Below are 20,338 nucleotides of genomic sequence, written 5' to 3'. Positions count from 1 at the left end.
TTTACTGTCATTTTATTTATCGCACTTTAATTTATCGCAATTTTATTATCGTCATTTATTTTACGCTTTAAGTTAAGTTATATTTATTTTTAATATTTTACATTAGGTTTTAATTGCGACTTAAGACATAAAATCGACAAACCGGTCATTAAACGGTAAAAACCCCCTTTTTATAATAATAATAAAACTACTTATATATATATATATATACACACACACACACACAAATATAGTTTAAAATAAAAATATAGCGTACTAGCTCCCTGCGGAATGAACCGGACTTACTAAAAACTACACGACTGTACGATTAGGTACACTGCCTATAGTGTTGTAGCAAGGTTTATGTATATCCACTCTATAAATAAATAAATAACTTGTGTAAAATTGTATTGTAATTAATAGTATTTGGTAGTAAAAATATAACTATTTCGTATACACCTCGCATAACATCAGCTAACAAAATCCTAGCTAACTGTTCCTAGCTAACTGCTAATTCCTTATTACATTTTATTTATCGTAATTTATTTATCGCAATTTATTTTTCGCAATTTTAATTCTCGCAATTTTATTTATCATCATTTAATTTCTGTTATTTATTTTAGGCACTTTATTTATCGTCATTTAAATACTGTTATTTACGCATTTTAAATATCGGGACACATATACAATGTTTTGACATATCATATCGACGTCATCTATATATATTATTTGGAATAACCATAGACACTCTATATGCAGTAATGTTCGAGTTAGCTATAGAGGGTTAAGGTTGATTCTCAAATAATATATATACTTTGAGTTGTGATCGAGTCTGAGACTTGTATACAATGGGTCACGACAAGTATTAATTAATTTGAATATTATATATTAAACTATATATGAGTTATTGAACTACTAACCGTGGACTACTAACATTGGACAATTAAAATGAATTAAAATATTGATTTTAACATATGAAACTAAACATTTCTTCAAGTTTGCCACTTGATTTCATCTTAAACCTCATTTGTATCTTGGCGATTACAATCTGCGTCCAAACATTTAATGATTCTTAAAAACACCTCAATTGAGAGGATGAACCAACCGCACTTCATCTATGGAAGAAAAGATTTATGCATATAGTTATGCACCTGAAAAACTCTCGAAACCAAAGTCATAGTTTAACACATATCCGTGTCAGACCCTTTGGCATTTATTAGCTAAAATAATTTTTTAATTCATTTTCAAAATAGACAGTTTTGTCACAGCTCCAACAAGTCAACTTCGACTTTTCAATTGAAACAGTCTTATTATAACTCGATATATATGATGCTCTTTCGCCATCGTTATCGGAGAATCGTTTATATTCCACCACATTAACAGTAAACTTACCAGCAACTCCTTTGATCTTTGACTTTTCAAAAAATCATTATATATACCAAAACCCTATCATATACACATCCGCATCTTGTAACGAGAAATGTCATATCAATTACCAAGAATTAGCAATCAGTATTTCAAATCTCGCAATGTTTCTACATCAACCGCTATATATATACATATAACATTTATTTCTTAGAATTATGACTTTCAATTCTGAAATTCTGAAAAGCACCTAGTCTATGAATCAATACTCCAAAGTTTGAAAAAGCGGAATGAAGCAGCAGAAACGGTAGACAACCATAAACGACCTCAACCATCGAAAGTATGATAATAAAGAAGGGAGTGTTGGAAACGCTCAATAGAAAATTTAGTACCAAAAAGCGGATTATGCGAAATTATGAAGGAGGCGGTGGACAAATCACAAGGACTAAACTTGTACATAAAGAATCCTGATGATTCTGATTCTGGTGAAATCTTTAGCGAATATCTTGCTCCTTACTTGTTCCAAATCATTGTGAATGAATTTCTTCATCACACTTTGAACCTAAAATCATAAGATATCATCGTATTTTTTATTATAAATATCCTCCATATTTCTGAAGATATTTTCATAACTATTCTTATCTGAAATCATTAATCTCTTTACGCTATTAGTGTTACATCATATAAGAAACTGTTAGTTTCTATATTCTGTAAACTTTCGAGTTTAAACTTTGAGTGTTTTTGAAAAAGTTTTGGGAGCTGAAGCATGAGTTAGTATAATATAATGACACTTGATCAATGTGATTATATTACAATAAGTCATGCTGAGTTTCTAATGGAACGTGATGATTCACATACTATAACGTCATCATGTGCCATGTTACACGACTCTTACATTCTATCTAATCTTCAAGCATATCAAGAATATAATTTTCCTGATAGTCCTACCTTTTCTCCTGAATTCTGGTAATTTAACCAATCAAATCGTGCTATTACGTTCTTTGTTGTTTAGACATTTAAGTTCATTCGAAACTCCATACTTACGAATTCTGGACCATTACTCGCTTTACTAGAGTTCGAGAAGAGAATAAAAAGGCAAAGAGCTCCAAAATATAAGAGAAAATATAAAGCCAATAACAACACAGAGGTTACAAACAGTGGATATTAATACGAATATCAATATAAAGACACGGTAGAATTAAGAATAGTATCACCCCATGGAAATAACAGAAGTAAACAGATTTTTCTGGTGGAGGATTGAAAAGAAGGATGACAGAAATGATAATTAGAAAAATATAGAGGATTAGAACTGAATTAAGCATTTTCACAATCTTTTGGATGTATAAACTAAGAAAGAAAGTATAGGAATGGTGAGAATAATGGAACGGAAGAGCTTAATTTATAATGAAAATATCAGACAGAGTAATCGAGGCAGGTCACCGTATTTAATCATAGAGATCTTAATTTCCTTATTCGCCGAAGAATCAAATTTTTTTTTTGATTTCGAAGATTTTCTCAAAATTCCTTGAATTCCGGAAATCCACCGTGACTATGTCAAAAGTTAAATCTCTATCTCAATCTTTTGTGATAGCTTCACTAGTACACTTCGAGTAATCGAATTATTTTATCAATATTACTCAATGTTGATAAAACTCTATTTATAAACTCATAATCGTCATGAAAACATTTTTATTGTTAGCCATGACGACCGCATTCAAATTTCGGGATGAAATTTCTTTAACGAGTAGGTACTGTGACGACCCGGAAATTTCTGACCAAATTTAAACTTAATCTTTATATGTTTTGACACGATAAGCAAAGTCTGTTATGTTAAGTCTCAAAAAGTTTGAACTGTTGTCATACTTTCAATTGACCTTTGGCCATTCCCGATGATTCACGAACAACTATTTGTAAATAGATACATATATATTTAAATATGTATATATATATATATATAGGTAAATATAAATAATAGTATATCTATATAATAATCAGTGATAATAAAATACAATTTAATCATTTGAATTTAATTGAATATTTAATGTAATACATAAAATTATTAAGTTGTTACAAAAATATGATTCCTATATTATAATGTTTGATTATTGAATATTCAATGTACGATATTATATATAACATATAATTAATAATATGTAATATTAATATCTAATATAACAAGGTTAATTATAAGTTAAATTATAATTGTTATAGTAATATTATTATTACTTTCAATTTTAACATCTACATTAGTATTCTTAATATAATTATGAAAAGGGATATATATATATATATATATATATATATATATATATATATATATATATATATATATATATATATATATATATATATATATATATATATATATATATATACATAAATATATGGTTATACTATTATTAATAAAATTTTTGTAATTATTACTATTATTAGTATCATTGATAATATTATTATAACTTTTACTATTACTAATAAGAATAATCATTTTTATTATAAATATCAATATTATTATTATAATAAAAATATTACAACATGTTATGGTTATCATTATTAATATCATTATTATTATAATTAATAATAAAAATTATGATAGTAGATATTATTAAGATTATTATTATTATTATTATTTTATAATTACATTTATTAATTAATATTATAAATATTAATGTAAAAATAATACAATTTAATATTATTATTATCATTAATAATATCATTTTTAATTGTTATTAATAATTATTATTATCAGTATTGTTAAGATTATTATTATTTATATAATAATTATTATTATTTATATTATTAATAATACTTATTTGTTATTAATATTAATTATATATAAAAATAAATGAAGATAATGACTTGAATCTTTTACACTTCTCTATCAGATATATTTTTTATATATTTTCTTGTCTGCTGAAAGTGTACATCGATCTCCAATCACTGATAAAATCCAATTTTCATTAGCAATCCCTTTCACTTTTTTTATTTTTTTATTTTCTTATGTGCCTGATGATTCTTGCTGTCGAGTTTAATTGTTATAAAACAACCAAGTAATTCATGCTATTGGACATAAGCCATTAAATCAGTTCACTATTATTATCAATTATCAAATACAACTGTTTTTATCAATTGAAATAAAAAGAAAAGAAATAACACTCAAAATCCTCTGTTCTTGACAAATTTTTCAAAAACATCGAATTTGAGTTTAATTTCAAAATCCTTTATTGCAGTTAGGTTATAAAGCTCTCAATCGAACTATCTGCAAAGCTTCATATCCCAGTTCTTTATATCAAACTTTAATTTTGGAGTCAAAGTTTATTTTCAAAAAGTCAAATGGATTGTTCATCACGAAATTCGAACGTGTTTTAGTGTTTTAAGTTAAATTTATTATCTAGAAAGTTTCTAAATATGATTTAGCACCTCTTTCATGTTGAAATCGTGCCCTGTAACAGCCTCTAGATTCGAGTTTGATTTTGAGTTCATCGTGTTCTTTTCTTTTAACAGCTCGATTTTATTTTTATTTTTTTCTGTTTTAAATTAATTCAGTTACTCATTAAAGGATGTTTATGTTTCAATTTTTGATGTAAATCGAACTTCAAAGCTTGTTAATACGTTGGTTTGAACTTGGGTCAAGTTTGAATGGAAGAAGAAGAAGAAAAAGAAACAGAAAAAGAAATGGGTTAAAGGGAATTAAATCCGTATTAATTCAGGAAAAACAGATATGGTTCTATGGTTAAGGAGTGTTATGTGTTTACGAGAGGTCTCGGGTTCGAGCTTGGGCGTGGACAGCAATTTTTTTTAAAAGCTTGTGAGGTAGTTTTTCAATTTTAAAAATTATTATTATTATTATTATTATTATTATTATTATTATTATTATTATTATTATTATTATTATTATTATTATTATTATTATTATTATTATTGTTATTATTGTTATTATTATTATTATTATTATTATTATTATTATTATTATTATTATTATTGTTATTGTCATTGCTATTATTAGTAATTAAAAATCGATTATATATATATATATATATATATATATATACACTAAGATTAATAATATAATTGTTATTATTATGATTATAAGTCTTATTATGATTATGATTATTATCATTTCATTATTATTATTATTATTATTATTATTATTATCATTTTTATTATTATTATTATTATTATTATTATTATTATTATTATTATTATTATTATTATTATTATTGTTATTACTAAAATTATTATCATTACTAGTATTATTATTAAGTAGTATTAGTATTATTAATATGATTAATATTGATACAAATATTATTATGATTATGATTATGATTATTAATATTAGTGTTATTATAAAAATAACACAATTTATTATTATTTTCATTAATATTAGCATTAGTACCATTTTTAGTACTATTATTATTATTATTATTATTATTATTATTATTATTATTATTATTATTATTATTATTATTATTATTATTATTATTATTATTATTATTATTATTAATAAAAATATTATTAATATGAATATCATTAGTAGTAATGTTATTATCAATATAATTAAATACAACTTTTATTTATATTAAATATTATTATCTATATAAAAATATACTTATAAGTATATTACATATAAGTATAAATTAATTATATTTACAATATATATATATATATATATATATATATATATATATATATATATATATATATATATATATATATATATATAAATACTCATATATATAACCAATTAGGTATTTTTAGAATATATATATATATATAACTATACAAATAATAATCATTTTCAAATATATATACAAATTAAATATATAATATATAAAGTTATAATATATGAAATTGTTCGATTGCGAGTATGTGTTTTAATATATATACAAATGATATAGGTTCGTGAATCCGAGGTCAACCCTGCATTGTTCAATGTCGTCATATGTATTTTTACTACAAAATACAGTATTGTGAGTTTCATTTGCACCCTTTTTAAATGCTTTTGCAATATATATTTTTGGGACTGAGAATACATGCACTGCTTTTATAACTGTTTTACGAAATAGACACAAGTAATTGAAACTACATTCTATGGTTGGATTATTATACCGAATATCACCCTTTTTAGCTTGGTAGCCTAAGAATTAGGGAACAGACACCCTAATTGACGCGAATTCTAAAGGTAGATCTACGGGCACTAACTCCCCCCATACTGGAAAATGGTATGCTTTAGTACTTTGAGTTATTAATACAGATGGATTTCTGTTTTGGGGATATTCTATATGCATTATGTTAATGTCGGTTACCAGGTGTTCAATCCATATGAATGATTTTTAAACACCTGCGAGTGTATGATTATTGAATAAAGGAAATCTTGTGGTCTATTAAAATTATGGAAATGATTGATTACAATAAACTAATGAACTCACCAACCTTTTGGTTGACACTTGAAAGCATGTTTATTCTCAGGTATGAAAGAAATCTTCCGCTGTGCATTTGCTCATTTTAGAGATATTACTTGGAGTCATTCATGCCATATTTCAAAAGACGTTGCATTCAAGTCGTTGAGTTCATCAAGATTAATATTAAGTCATTCATAGTTTGGATATATTATTAAAGGATATGCATATCGGTCAACTTCCGATGTAATGAAAGTGTGTCTCTTAAAATCGAATGCAATGTTTGTAAAATGTATCATATAGAGGTCAAGTACCTCGCGATGAAATCAATTGATATGAATCGTTTATAATCGATATGAACGGGTCGTTAAAGTTGGTATCATAGCAGTGGTCTTAGCGAACCAGGTCTTACATTAGTGTGTCTAACTGATAGTTGTTTAGATGCATTAGTGAGTTTGGACTTCGACCGTGTCTGCATGTCAAAAGTTTTGCTTATCATTTCGTGTCGAAAAATTACTTGCTTATCATCCTTAAAGTCTAGACACGTCTTACTGCCTCTATTGCATAGATAGTGTATAGATAAATTCGTATCTTAGCGTATCTGTTACTGTAAACTTTTCCTGACAGCTTCCGAAAATTCCTCCATAATCTACGGGATCTTCTGCACTATACATAAGTATTCTATGTAATTAGAATATCATCTGATATCTAAAAATCATTTCATATCAAAAACCCTTTATCTAACCGTAAAAGATGGAACTCGCAACTAGTTCAAATTCCTCAGATTCCGACAGCTATTCCGATATGGATTTCCACTCGAACTCCGAAAGCAGTGTAACCGGAATGGATCAACCCATTTGCCATCATCAAATCTGGATGAATTGGGGATGAGTTCGTAGTCGACTTAACCAATGGAAACGAGAAGAAGGCGATACTTTCCATCAACCAAATTTCCTTCTAGGCGATGAACCTGAAGCACTCACCGGCGAACTAATTCGAAACACCATTTTCACCATCATTACCAGAATATCTCGCCACGATTATATTCTATCTAAAATTCTAAAAATTATTCACCAGCTCATTCCGACCGATAATCATCCCAGAATAATAGAAGAAGTCAACGAACTTCGCGCTCGAGTAATCAATTTGGAGAATATGGTGCAGAATTGACCAGCTTCATTAACATTATCGGCACCAACAGTACCATCAATAACAGCACCAGTACCATCAACAATCCACACCTCAACATCTCATTCTGTACCTCAAGTATAATCATCATTCTACATATCGTTCTACATCAATTATCTTCGTTCTTCATGGCGATTATGTAATCTCTAATGTTAGAGTTTATTCATTTCTAGTTCCAACCGAAAACTAAATGAGATTAATATCACATTAACTCATTAAATCCATGATTATATCTGAAGAAAATATATACGTATATATATTTTCATAAAGATTATAATTAAAAATTCTTTCATACAAACTGTTAATGGTGAAAATATTTTAACGGGTAGGTAATACCCGAGGAATATTTAGATTTCACATTAATAAGTTACACCGTACATTCTTCAAGTCAGATTCAACAGTCATTTACTATCTTACTTACATCCAAAGATATACGTATCCGTCACCACAGAATAACCATTTTCATTCAATTTCATATTTGGATTTTGACCTATCAAAATCCAACAAGTGGCATAATGAAGAAAACATTGAACAAAAATAAAATAAAATTTGTTAGAAACAAACAAATTAACTATGAGAAATTTTGTTAAGAATCCACGCTAACAAAATCCTAGCTAACTGTTCCTAGCTAACTGTTAATTCCTTATTACATTTTATTTATCGCAATTTATTTATCGTAATTTATTTATCGCAATTTATTTATCGCAATTTTAATTCTCGCAATTTTATTTATCGTCATTTAATTTCTGTTATTTATTTTAGGCACTTTATTTATCGTCATTTAAATACTGTTATTTACGCACTTTAAATATCGGGACACATATACAATGTTTTGATATATCATATCGACGTCATCTATATATATTATTTGGAATAACCATAGACACTCTTTATGCAGTAATGTTCAAGTTAGTTATAGAGGGTTGAGGTTGATTCTCAAATAATATATATACTTTGAGTTGTGATCGTGTCTGAGACTTGTATACAATGGGTCACGACACGTATTAATTAATTCGAATATTATATATTAAACTATATATGAGTTATTGAACTACTAACTGTGGACTACTAACATTGGACAATTAAAATGAATTAAAATATTGATTTTAACATATGAAACTAAACATTTCTTCAAGTTTGCCACTTGATTTCATCTTAAACCTCATTTGTATCTTGGCGATTACAATCTGCGTCCAAACATTTCATGATTCTTGAAAACACCTCAATTGAGCGGATGAACCAACCACACTTCATCTACGGAAGGAAAGATTTATGCATATAGTTATGCACCTGAAAAACCCTCGAAACCAAAGTCATAGTTTAACACATATCCATGTCAGACCCTTTGACATTTATTAGCTAAGATAATTTTTAATTCATTTTCAAAATAGACAGTTTTGTCACTGCTCCAACAAATCATCTTCGACTTTTCAATTGAAATAGTCTTATTATAACTCGATATATACGATGCTCTTTCGCCATCGTTATCGGAGAATTGTTTATATTCCACCACATTAACAGTAAACTTACCAGCAACTCCTTTGATCTTTGACTTTTCGAAAAATCATTATATATACCCAAACCCTATAATATACACATCCGCATCTTGTAACGAGAAATGTCATATCAATTACCAAGAATTAGCAATCAGTATTTCGAATCTCGCAATGTTTCTACATCAACCGCTATATATATACATATAACATTTATTTCTTAGAATTATGACTTTCAATTCTAAAATTCTGAAAAACACCCAATCTACGATTCAATACTCTAAATTTTGAAAAAGCGGAATGAAGCAGCAGAAACGGTAGACAACCATAAACGACCTCAACCATCGAAAGTATGATAATAAAGAAGGGAGTGTTGGAAACGCTCAATAGAAAATTTAGTACCAAAAAGCGAATTTTGCGAAATTATGAAGGAGGCTGTGGACAAATTACAAGGACTAAACTTATACATAAAGAATCCTGATGATTCTGATTCTGATGAAATCTTTAGCGAATATCTTGCTCCTTACTTGTTCCAAATCATTGTGAATGAATTTCTTCATCACACTTTGAACCTAAAATCATAAGATATCATCGTATTTTTCATTATAAATATTGATAGTGCTCCAAATGAACATATATTTAGGCGCAATATCCTTCCAATATGTAAAGCTTTTAGTTGCAATTGTTCTATTTTTTTGTAATAATCGTTTAAATAAATAAGTGCGAAGACAAAAGACAGAATCGACGATTTGAAGACGCAAATGACCAAAAAGCAAAAAAGTACAAAGTACAATCCAAGTGTTTCAATTTATTGATGAGAAACGCCTAAAAATGACAAGAGTACAAGCCGCGAAACGCAAAATACAAGATATCTAAGCGTACGAAAAGTCGTTCGAAAATTCAGAACTGAGACATAAACCGAGCATCAACGTACAACTCAACGGAGCTAAAATTACAAGTCAACTATGCATAAGAATATAATATAATATATATATAATTATATGAAATTATATATTATTATATTATATATTATAATATTCAGCAGCCCACGTTTAACTCAATTTGGTGAGCTGGAATCCGAAGCTCCACACTCACGGAGCTGTAAGGCACAAAAGTACCTCACTCGCAGAGCTGTACAGTTCAAAGTAGACCTATAAAAGCTCACGCATTCTGCTCGAATTCTACACACCTTTTTCTTTTCCTTTCTTTCAATCTATCGATATATATATATATATATATATATATATATATATATATATATATATATATATATATATATATATATATATATATATATATAATTTTAAGTTTAATTTAATAATAATAATAATAATAATAAGATTATTGAAAGAAATGTTTTACGGGTTTTAAAGTCGGAACTCTACCCGTGTAACGCTACGCGATTAAATACCACTGTAAGCTATGTTCTTCTTTTTTAAATTAATGTCTCGTAACTAAGTTATTATTATGCTTATTTGAGCCGAAGTAATCGTGATGTTGGACTAAATATTATGACGGGGTTATTGGATTTTGTACCAAAATTCGGGTTTGGACAAAAGTACGACACTTGTGGACATTGGACTATGAACTAACTCATTGGAATCTGTCGAACCTATCTTCAAATTAGTTAATCTAATAATTATTAAATGATTATGCATGTCCTATTTAGTGACGTTTATACGACATCTTTTACGATCATTTAATTAATTATTCGGGTTGGGTAATTGATTATTCAAACTGATCAAGTGGGTAAATTAATGTTCATATCTTATTAAAACAGGGGTGGATTACATACAATGGTAATTGGTGTAATTGTTAACAAAGTATTAAAACCTTGTATTATACGCAGTCGACAACCTGGTGTAATCATTAAACAAAGTATTAAAACCTTGTTACAGTTCGAATCCCTAATTAGTTGGAATATTTGACTTTGGGAATAAGGTTAATTTGATGAGCATTTTATAATTATGACCGATGGACTATTATGGACAAAAACCAGATAGGTATCAAATAAATCCATGACAAAGGACAATTAACCCAGATAAATAAATTAAAATCAAAACGTCAAACATCATGATTACGGAAGTTTAAATATGCATAATACTTTTATTTCATATTTCATCGTACCTTTATTTACTGTCATTTTAATTACTGCAATTTACTTTATCGCAATTTAAATTCTATCATTTATATTATCGTCATTTATCTTTACGCTTAAAATATAAAATCGACAAACTGGTCATTAAACGGTATAAACCCCCTTTTATAATAATATTACTATATATGATTATATATATTTTATACAAATATAGTTGTTAAAAATATAGTATGTAATCGCTAGCTCCCTGTGGAACAAACCGGAGTTACGAAAAACTACACTACTCTACGATTAGGTACACTGCCTATAAGTGTTGTAGCAAGGTATAGGTATATTCATCTATATAAATATATAAAACTTGTATCATATTTCGCCGTATTTCATATTAAAAATAAGTATATTTCGTACCCCTTCGCTCGCACATCAAGTTTTTGGCACCGCTGCCGGGGAGCCGAAAGCCTAACACTATAGAAAATATATATATAAGTTTTTAATCTATTTTTTTTTTGTAAAAATATAGTTTTTTTATAAGTTTTAAATAATATAAAAATAATAATAAAAAAGTTATATTTTTAAGATTTTGTTATAAAAGTATTTTTATTTTAAGTTTTTAAAATATAAGTTTCTTTTTATTTTATAAAAATTATCTATCTATTATTTTATAAAACTCTTAAAAATCTAATATATATATATATATATATATATATATATATATATATATATATATATATATATATATATATATATATATATATATATATAATCGAACTGGGCCAAAGCTTATTCGTAGCCCAAAATAATTATAAATTTAAGTTGGGCCGAGCCTGTTTTAGCCCAGTACCAGTCCGTTACTGTATTACTCCGCGATCTCGGAGCTGTAGAGAGGTGGGTTCTGACAGGACTGAACCCTAGCATTTAATGTGATTTTAGGTTTAAATTTTTAATTATTATTTATTATTTAGGGTTTAGTTTAATATTAATATTTATATCTAGTTTTAATTAAAGTTGTAATTTTAAGTTTTAATTATTATTATTAATTATATAGATTAATATTTTTATAATAATAATATAAAAATAATATTTTTATAAAATTGTATTTTTATAACTTTATTTTTCTTTTTGTATTTTGTAATTTTTTTTAATCGTTTTTTCGTAGTCTTTATAATTATCGTTCGTAATATATAGTTTTAAGCTTAGTATTTTGCCGTAGTATTTCTAGATTCTTAAGCTTTGTCGTAAAATTCCTCAAGTGCTTTTTTTTAGATTAAGATTTAGGCGCTTTAGAATTTTACGACGTCTCTTATCGCTTTAGTTTTAAATAAGTTTTAGTGCCTTTTTAAGTTATTGCCGTTTTGGATATAGAGTTCCTTTTAAGCTTTAATACCTTTAGACGCAATTTTTAATTTTTAGTTTTTAGACTTTTAAGTTTCGACGCTTTTCTTTCTTATTTTTCGACTTTTTGTTTTTCGACGCACTCTTTTCTTTCTCATTTCTACGCTCTAGTTTTTAGGACATAGATTTTTATCTTCTTTAAATTTTGACGAAAAAATATTTTAAGCGGTTAAATTGATAGACATCCAAAATTTTCTGGTTCGTAGTAATAGTTGGATTTGTTATTGGCGAGTTGTGGGCTTCCGATTTAAAGGGTCCTGGCTACCTGCTGCATCTATTGGCTATTCGAAACGTGGGCAAAATCAGAAATGTCTATTAATTTAATAACTTATATAATTTTTATATTTATAACTAATAGGATATTCAGTGAATGCACCGAGCAAGACGTTCACCACCTTTCATACGTTCACCACCTGTAACTTGATCAACACATCTAGTCAATATTGTCGCCGTTGATTTTTCTTTAAAATCATTGTCAAGTCGAACAACTACTCCAATTCAAAAATCTGATAATTCATTTTTGAACCCGACTTCACAATTGAGAACCCGGAGGATATTCAAGGACAATTCCAAGATCCTGAACTACTAATCATTCCTCCTGAACCACAAACCGTTAAATCAGAATCCTCTAGTGATTCTTATTCAACAAATTCAATTATGGAAGTAACGGAACCTCAAAGTATGGAAGACCGAATGAGAGCCACACGCACGGGCCAAGGTCACGACATTATTAAGCCAGACATTAATGCACCAGATTATGAAATCAAAGGACAAATCCTACACATGGTAACTAATCAATGCCAATTTAGTGGTACACCAAAAGAAGATCCAAACGAACATCTTCGAACCTTTAATAGGATCTGTACTTTATTTAAAATCAGAGAAGTTGAGGATGAACAGATCTATCTCATGTTATTTCCCTGGACTTTAAAGGGAGAAGCCAAAGATTGGTTAGAATCGTTACCTGAAGGAGCGATTGATACATGGGATGTTTTAGTTGAGAAAATTCTTAAAAGATTCTTTCCGGCATTTAAAGCCGTGAGACTTCAAGGAGAAATTGTTACGTTCACACAAAAGCCAAATGAAACATTATATGAGGCATGGACAAGATTCGGAAAGTTATTGAGAGGATGTCCTCAGCACGGTTTAGATAATTATCAAATAGTGCAAATATTCTACCAAGGATGCGATGTTGCTACAAGAAAAGACATTGACACAGCAGCTGGTGGTTCCATTATGAAGAAAACCGCAATCGAAGCTCACAAAATTATTGATAACACAGCATCCCACTCACATGAGTGGCACCAGTAAAAAGATATCTTTCGTTCATCTAAAGTGGCTAGAGCCGATTCTAGCCATGATTTTGATTCTGTTTCCGCAAAAATAGATGAAAGACGAATGGAAAAGATGACTAAAGATATTCACGCAATACGAATCAGTTGTGAGCAATGCGGTGGACCACACTTAGCGAAAGATTGTAACATTGAACAAACAATGGAACAACGTGAGAATGTTTCCTACATGAACCAAAGGCTGAGAAATAATTATCAAAATAATTATCAACCGCCAAGGCCTAACTTCAATCGAAATCAAAACATTCTTTATAATCCAAATAGACCCAACAATAACTCGTACAACCAATAAGGTTCGAATAACCAACCAACTCAAAACAACACTTTCAATCAACAAAGACCTGGCTTGTATAAACCACCACAACAAACCGAAGAGAAAAAGTCAAATCTGGAAGAAATGGTACAAAAGCTAATGGAATCTCAAACACAATTTATTACATCTCAAACCCAAACAAATGAGAGGTTTGATCAGTCATTAAGAACTCAACAAGCTTCCATTTTGAATCTAGAAAAATACGTAGGTACTCTTGCTAGCATGATGAGTGAGAGGGAACAAGGAAAGCTACCGAGTGATACTGAAGTAAATCCTCGGAATGAGAATGTTAATATGGTATCAACGAATTCTGAAAAACCAGCATTAGAAGATAGGAAGGTTTTAGATGTGAGTAACAATGAAGAAGTTACAACACCACCACCACCCGAGTATGTAAAGCCAGTGGTGGCACCATACAGACCACCCATCCCATTTCCAAGAAAAGGAATTGAGTATGAGCAAGTGATAGGTAATAAAGTTTGTGATACCTTTGAAAAGAAGAAGAAGAATAAGAAAGTGCAAGAAACAAAAACCGTAAAAATAAACCCGGTGAAGACAGTTCCACCGAAACCTCCACCCAGGTTGGGTGATCCGGGTGAATTTATTGTTCCTTGTCTACTTAGTGATTGTGTCATGTATGATGCACTAGCAAATTTAGGTGCGAGTGTGAGTGTTATGCCTCTTTCATTATATAAGAGATTAGGTGTAGGTGAGTTAAGTCTAACAGAAATGAGTGTTCGACTCTTTGATCAAACCATTAGGCACCCAGTTGGAATTGCTAACAACCTACCTGTTCAAGTGGGTAATTTAACCTTTGTAGTCGAATTTATTGTCATTGACATAGAAGAGGACTCAAACATTCCTCTAATTTTAGGTCGACCATTCTTAGCGTCCACCGGGGCGTTATTTGATGTAAGAAATGGTAGAATGACACTTAGTAATGGTGACAAATCGATCACCTTTATGATTCGAAAGTCTAAATCTCCACCAACCAAAACCGTTGAACCAATAAAGACGATTGGTAAAAACCATATTATTTTACCAACTCCAACGGTAGTGCTTTACAATAATAAAACGCCTAAGTATGGGGAAAATGAAGTAACACCTAATGATGACCTGATAACAAAGAACCCCGTTGTTGATACGAAATTAAATGACCCCGTTATTAATAGTTCAATGAAGAAACTTATTAAACGGATTCGCGATGCTAGAACCAAGGGGAACTTTAAGTTAGGTAACCGGTTAGTATCCAATCTATCGCCTAAAGAAAAGGCGAAACTAGTTAAATTTGTAGATATTACACAGGAATCTGACCAATGACTCAAAGCAAAAGTCACAGATATGCAAGTTGATTATGGTCCAAAAGAAATTGACAATGAAGTTAATCACAATTTCGACACCACAGCTGTAGTGACCCGATTAAGTGTTTCCAACAAGTTAAGAAATCAAACTTGTTAAGACTTGATTAATTGAAATAGGTTTCATATAGACAATTGACCACCCAAGTTGACCGGTGATTCACGAACGTTAAAACTTGTAAAAACTATATGATGACATATATATGGATATATATATAGTTAACATAATATTATGATAAGTAAACATATCATTAAGTATATTAACAATGAACTACATATGTAAAAACAAGACTACTAACTTAATGATTTTGAAACGAGACATATATGTAACGATTATCGTTGTAACGACATTTAATGTATATATATCATATTAAGAGATATTCATACATCATAATATCATGATAATATAATAATTTAAAATCTCAATTGATATTATAAACATTGGGTTAACAACATTTAACAAGATCGTTAACCTAAAGGTTTCAAAACAACACTTACATGTAACGACTAACGATGACTTAACGACTCAGTTAAAATGTATATACATGTAGTGTTTTAATATGTATTCATACACTTTTGAAAGAATTCAAGACACTTATCAAAATACTTCTACTTAACAAAAATGCTTACAATTACATCCTCGTTCAGTTTCATCAACAATTCTACTCGTATGCACCCGTATTCGTACTCGTACAATACACAGCTTTTAGATGTATGTACTCTTGGTATATACACTCCAATGATCAGCTCTTAGCAGCCCATGTGAGTCACCTAACACATTTGAGAACCATCATTTGGCAACTAGCATGAAATATCTCATAAAATTACAAAAATATGAGTAATCATTCATGACTTATTTACATGAAAACAAAATTACATATCCTTTATATCTAATCCATACACCAACGACCAAAAATACCTACAAACACTTTCATTCTTCAATTTTCTTCATCTAATTGATCTCTCTCAAGTTCTATCTTCAAGTTCTAAGTGTTCTTCATAAATTCTACAAGTTCTAGTTTCATAAAATCAAGAATACTTCCAAGTTTGCTAGCTTACTTCCAATCTTGTAGAGTGATCATCCAACCTCAAGAAATCTTTCTTATTTACAGTAAGATATCTTTCTAATACAAGGTAATAATCATATTCAAACTTTGATTCAATTTCTATAACTATAACAATCTTATTTCGAGTGGAAATCTTACTTGAACTTGTTTTCGTGTCATGATTCTACTTCAAGAACTTTCAAGCCATCCAAGATCCTTTAAAGCTAGATCCATTTGTCTCTTTTCCAATATATTTATCCACAAAACTTGAGGTAGTAATGATGTTCATAACATCATTCGATTCATACATATAAAGCTATCTTATTCAAAGGTTTAACCTTGAAATCACTAGAACATAGTTTAGTTAATTCTAAACTTGTTCGCAAACAAAAGTTAATCCTTCTAACTTGACTTTTAAAATCAACTAAACACATGTTCTATATCTATATGATATGCTAATATAATGATTTAAAACCTGAAAACACGAAAAACACCGTAAAACTGGACATACGCCGTCGTAGTAACACCGCGGGCTGTTTTGGGTTTGATAGTTAAAAACTATGATAAAATTTGATTTAAAAGTTGTTCTTCTGGGAAAATGATTTTTCTTATGAACATGAAACTATATCCAAAAATCATGGTTAAACTCAAAGTGGAAGTATGTTTTTCAAAATGGTCATCAAGACGTCGTTCTTTCGACTGAAATGACTACCTCTTACAAAAACAACTTGTAACTTATATTTTCGACTATAAAACTATACTTTTTCTGTTTAGATTCATAAAATAGAGTTCAATATGAAACCATAGCAATTTGATTCACTCAAAACGGATTTAAAATGAAAAAGTTATGGGTAAAACAAGATTGGATATTTTTTGATTTTGTAGCTACGGGAAATATTAACAATTCTATACAAATCATATCCTAGCTAACTTATATTGTATTATACATGTATTCTAATATATTATGTAATCTTGGGATACCATAGACACGTATGCAAATATTTTGATATATCATATCGACCCATGTATATATATTATTTGGAACAATCATAGACACTCTATATGCAGTAATGTTGGAGTTAGCTATACAGGGTTGAGGTTGATTCCAAAAATATATATACTTTGAGTTATGATCTAGCCTGAGACGTGTATACACTGGGTCGTGGATTGATTCAAGATAATATTTATATATCGATTTATTTCTGTACATCTAACTGTGGACAGCTAGTTGTAGGTTACTAACGAGGACAGCTGACTTAATAAACTTAAAACATCAAAATGTATTAAAAGTGTTGTAAATATATTTTGAACATACTTTGATATATATGTACATATTTGTTATAGGTTCGTGAATCGACCAGTGGCCAAGTCTTACTTCCCGACGAAGTAAAAATCTGTGAAGGTGAGTTATAGTCCCACTTTTAAAATCTAATATTTTTGGGATGAGAATACATGCAGGTTTTATAAATGATTTACAAAATAGACACAAGTACGTGAAACTACATTCTATGGTTGAATTATCGAAATCGAATATCCCCCTTTTTATTAAGTCTGGTAATCTAAGAATTTGGGAACAGACACCCTAATTGACGCGAATACTAAAGATAGATCTATTTTTGCCTAACAAACCCCATCCAAAGTACCGGATGCTTTAGTACTTCGAAATTTATATCATATCCGAAGGGTGTCCCGGAATGATGGGGATATTCTTATATAAGCATCTTGTTAATGTCGGTTACTAGGTGTTCACCATATGAATGAATTTTATCTCTATGTATGGGATGTATATTGAAATATGAAATCTTGTGGTCTATTATTATGATTTGATAATATATATGTTAAACCTATAACTCACCAACATTTTTGTTGACGTTTTAAGCATGTTTATTCTCAGGTGATTATTAAGAGCTTCCGCTGTTGCATACTAAAATAAGGACAAGATTTGGAGTCCATGCTTGTATGATATTATGTAGAAACTGCATTCAAGAAACTTATTTTTGATGTAATATATTCTTATTGTAAACTATTATGTAACGGTCGTGTGTAAACGGTATATTTTAGATTATCATTATTTGATAATCTACGTAATGCTTTTTAAACCTTTATAGATAAAATAAAGGTTATGGTTGTTTTAAAAATGAATGCAGTCTTTGAAAAACGTCTCATATAGAGGTCAAAACCTCGCAACGAAATCAATTAATATGGAACGTTTATAATCAATATGAACGGGAAATTTCAACAGCTACCTAAGTGTGGGGAGATTCAAATGTTCTAAGAAATAATACTGTCTAGAGTTAGTTGTTCTGTTCTCGTGTAGTTCCAAGAATGGAATCTGATTGGTCTTTTCCACTAGTAGACACTAAACAACTAGTTTTCTCCCTCCATTCTGAATTTTTTTTTGTTTTGTAGGTTTTGTATGAAATTAATATGCTTTTTAAATTTAAGTTTTGTGTGAATTTAAAAACAAAATTTGCTTTATTTCATTAAGTTTAAAAAAATGATTTCTAAAATTCATCGTAAGTTAAAGACTAGGTCATGGAACCGAAATTGCTTTACCCAAAGGCAGGGCGAAATTTTTTTTATTATCATTATTTTAATATTATTGATCTAAAGTATGCAAAAAAAATTAAAAAAACCCGAAAATCTTTGCTTTTAAAACACTCGCTTTAAAACGACAAATTTTAATTATTCATTTAATTGTTTTAATAAATAAAGGTTTTATAAAAAATATATATATATTATATATATATATATGTTTGTAGTTTATCTTATGTACAAAATAGGGTAAAACAGCGCACTTTCAAAAACTAACATTAAGTTCAGCAAAAGCTATTAATTTTGACGATAAGACGTAAAATATCAAATGTGATATAAAACAATATGTTTGCAAACTCGGTATTTTTAATCATTTTTCTACACTAATCACCCTCATGAATTTAAATTTTTACTGATTTCATGCAAATGAGAGCATTGCAAGATCTCAAGTGTGGGGAAGGATTATAAATTCTCTCGGGTTTACACTTAGTTTAATTGCCAAATTTTGTGAAAATTTGAAAAATTTTCAACTAAATGAATTCAAAATCATGTTTATACATATTTATGAACTATAAAACTAGGTTAAAATACAGAAATTATTTTTACCTCGGAGAGAACATAAATGGAGAAACAACCCAAAACACTTGAATTCATTTAAAATGGAATAAAGGAGAATAAAAAGGCAAAGAAAAGAATAAATAAAAGCTAAGTGTGGGAAGAATTTACCAAGTTCTTCAAAACATATATCACATATTTGTACAAGATTATTGCAGGTACTTTTGCTTTGGACTAAACTAATCAGTTTTACTCGATTTACTGTAAT

The 20,338-nt window shown here is 28.8% G+C and overlaps 1 non-coding gene across 1 annotated transcript; it reads right to left on the bottom strand.

Annotated features, from left to right (window-relative positions):
- Nucleotides 1–13,952: 13,952 nt before the first annotated feature.
- On the bottom strand, nt 13,953–14,059 carry LOC139894857 (small nucleolar RNA R71). Its single transcript, XR_011775337.1, has one exon. It is a non-coding gene; the product is annotated as a small nucleolar RNA R71 (small nucleolar RNA).
- Between the last annotated feature and the right edge of the window lie 6,279 nt (nt 14,060–20,338).

This window comes from Rutidosis leptorrhynchoides, chromosome 2 (genome assembly GCF_046630445.1).
Source record: "Rutidosis leptorrhynchoides isolate AG116_Rl617_1_P2 chromosome 2, CSIRO_AGI_Rlap_v1, whole genome shotgun sequence".
NCBI lineage: Eukaryota > Viridiplantae > Streptophyta > Magnoliopsida > Asterales > Asteraceae > Rutidosis > Rutidosis leptorrhynchoides.
Note: the sequence above shows the minus strand (reverse complement) of the source record. Positions and strands in the feature narration are given on the sequence as shown.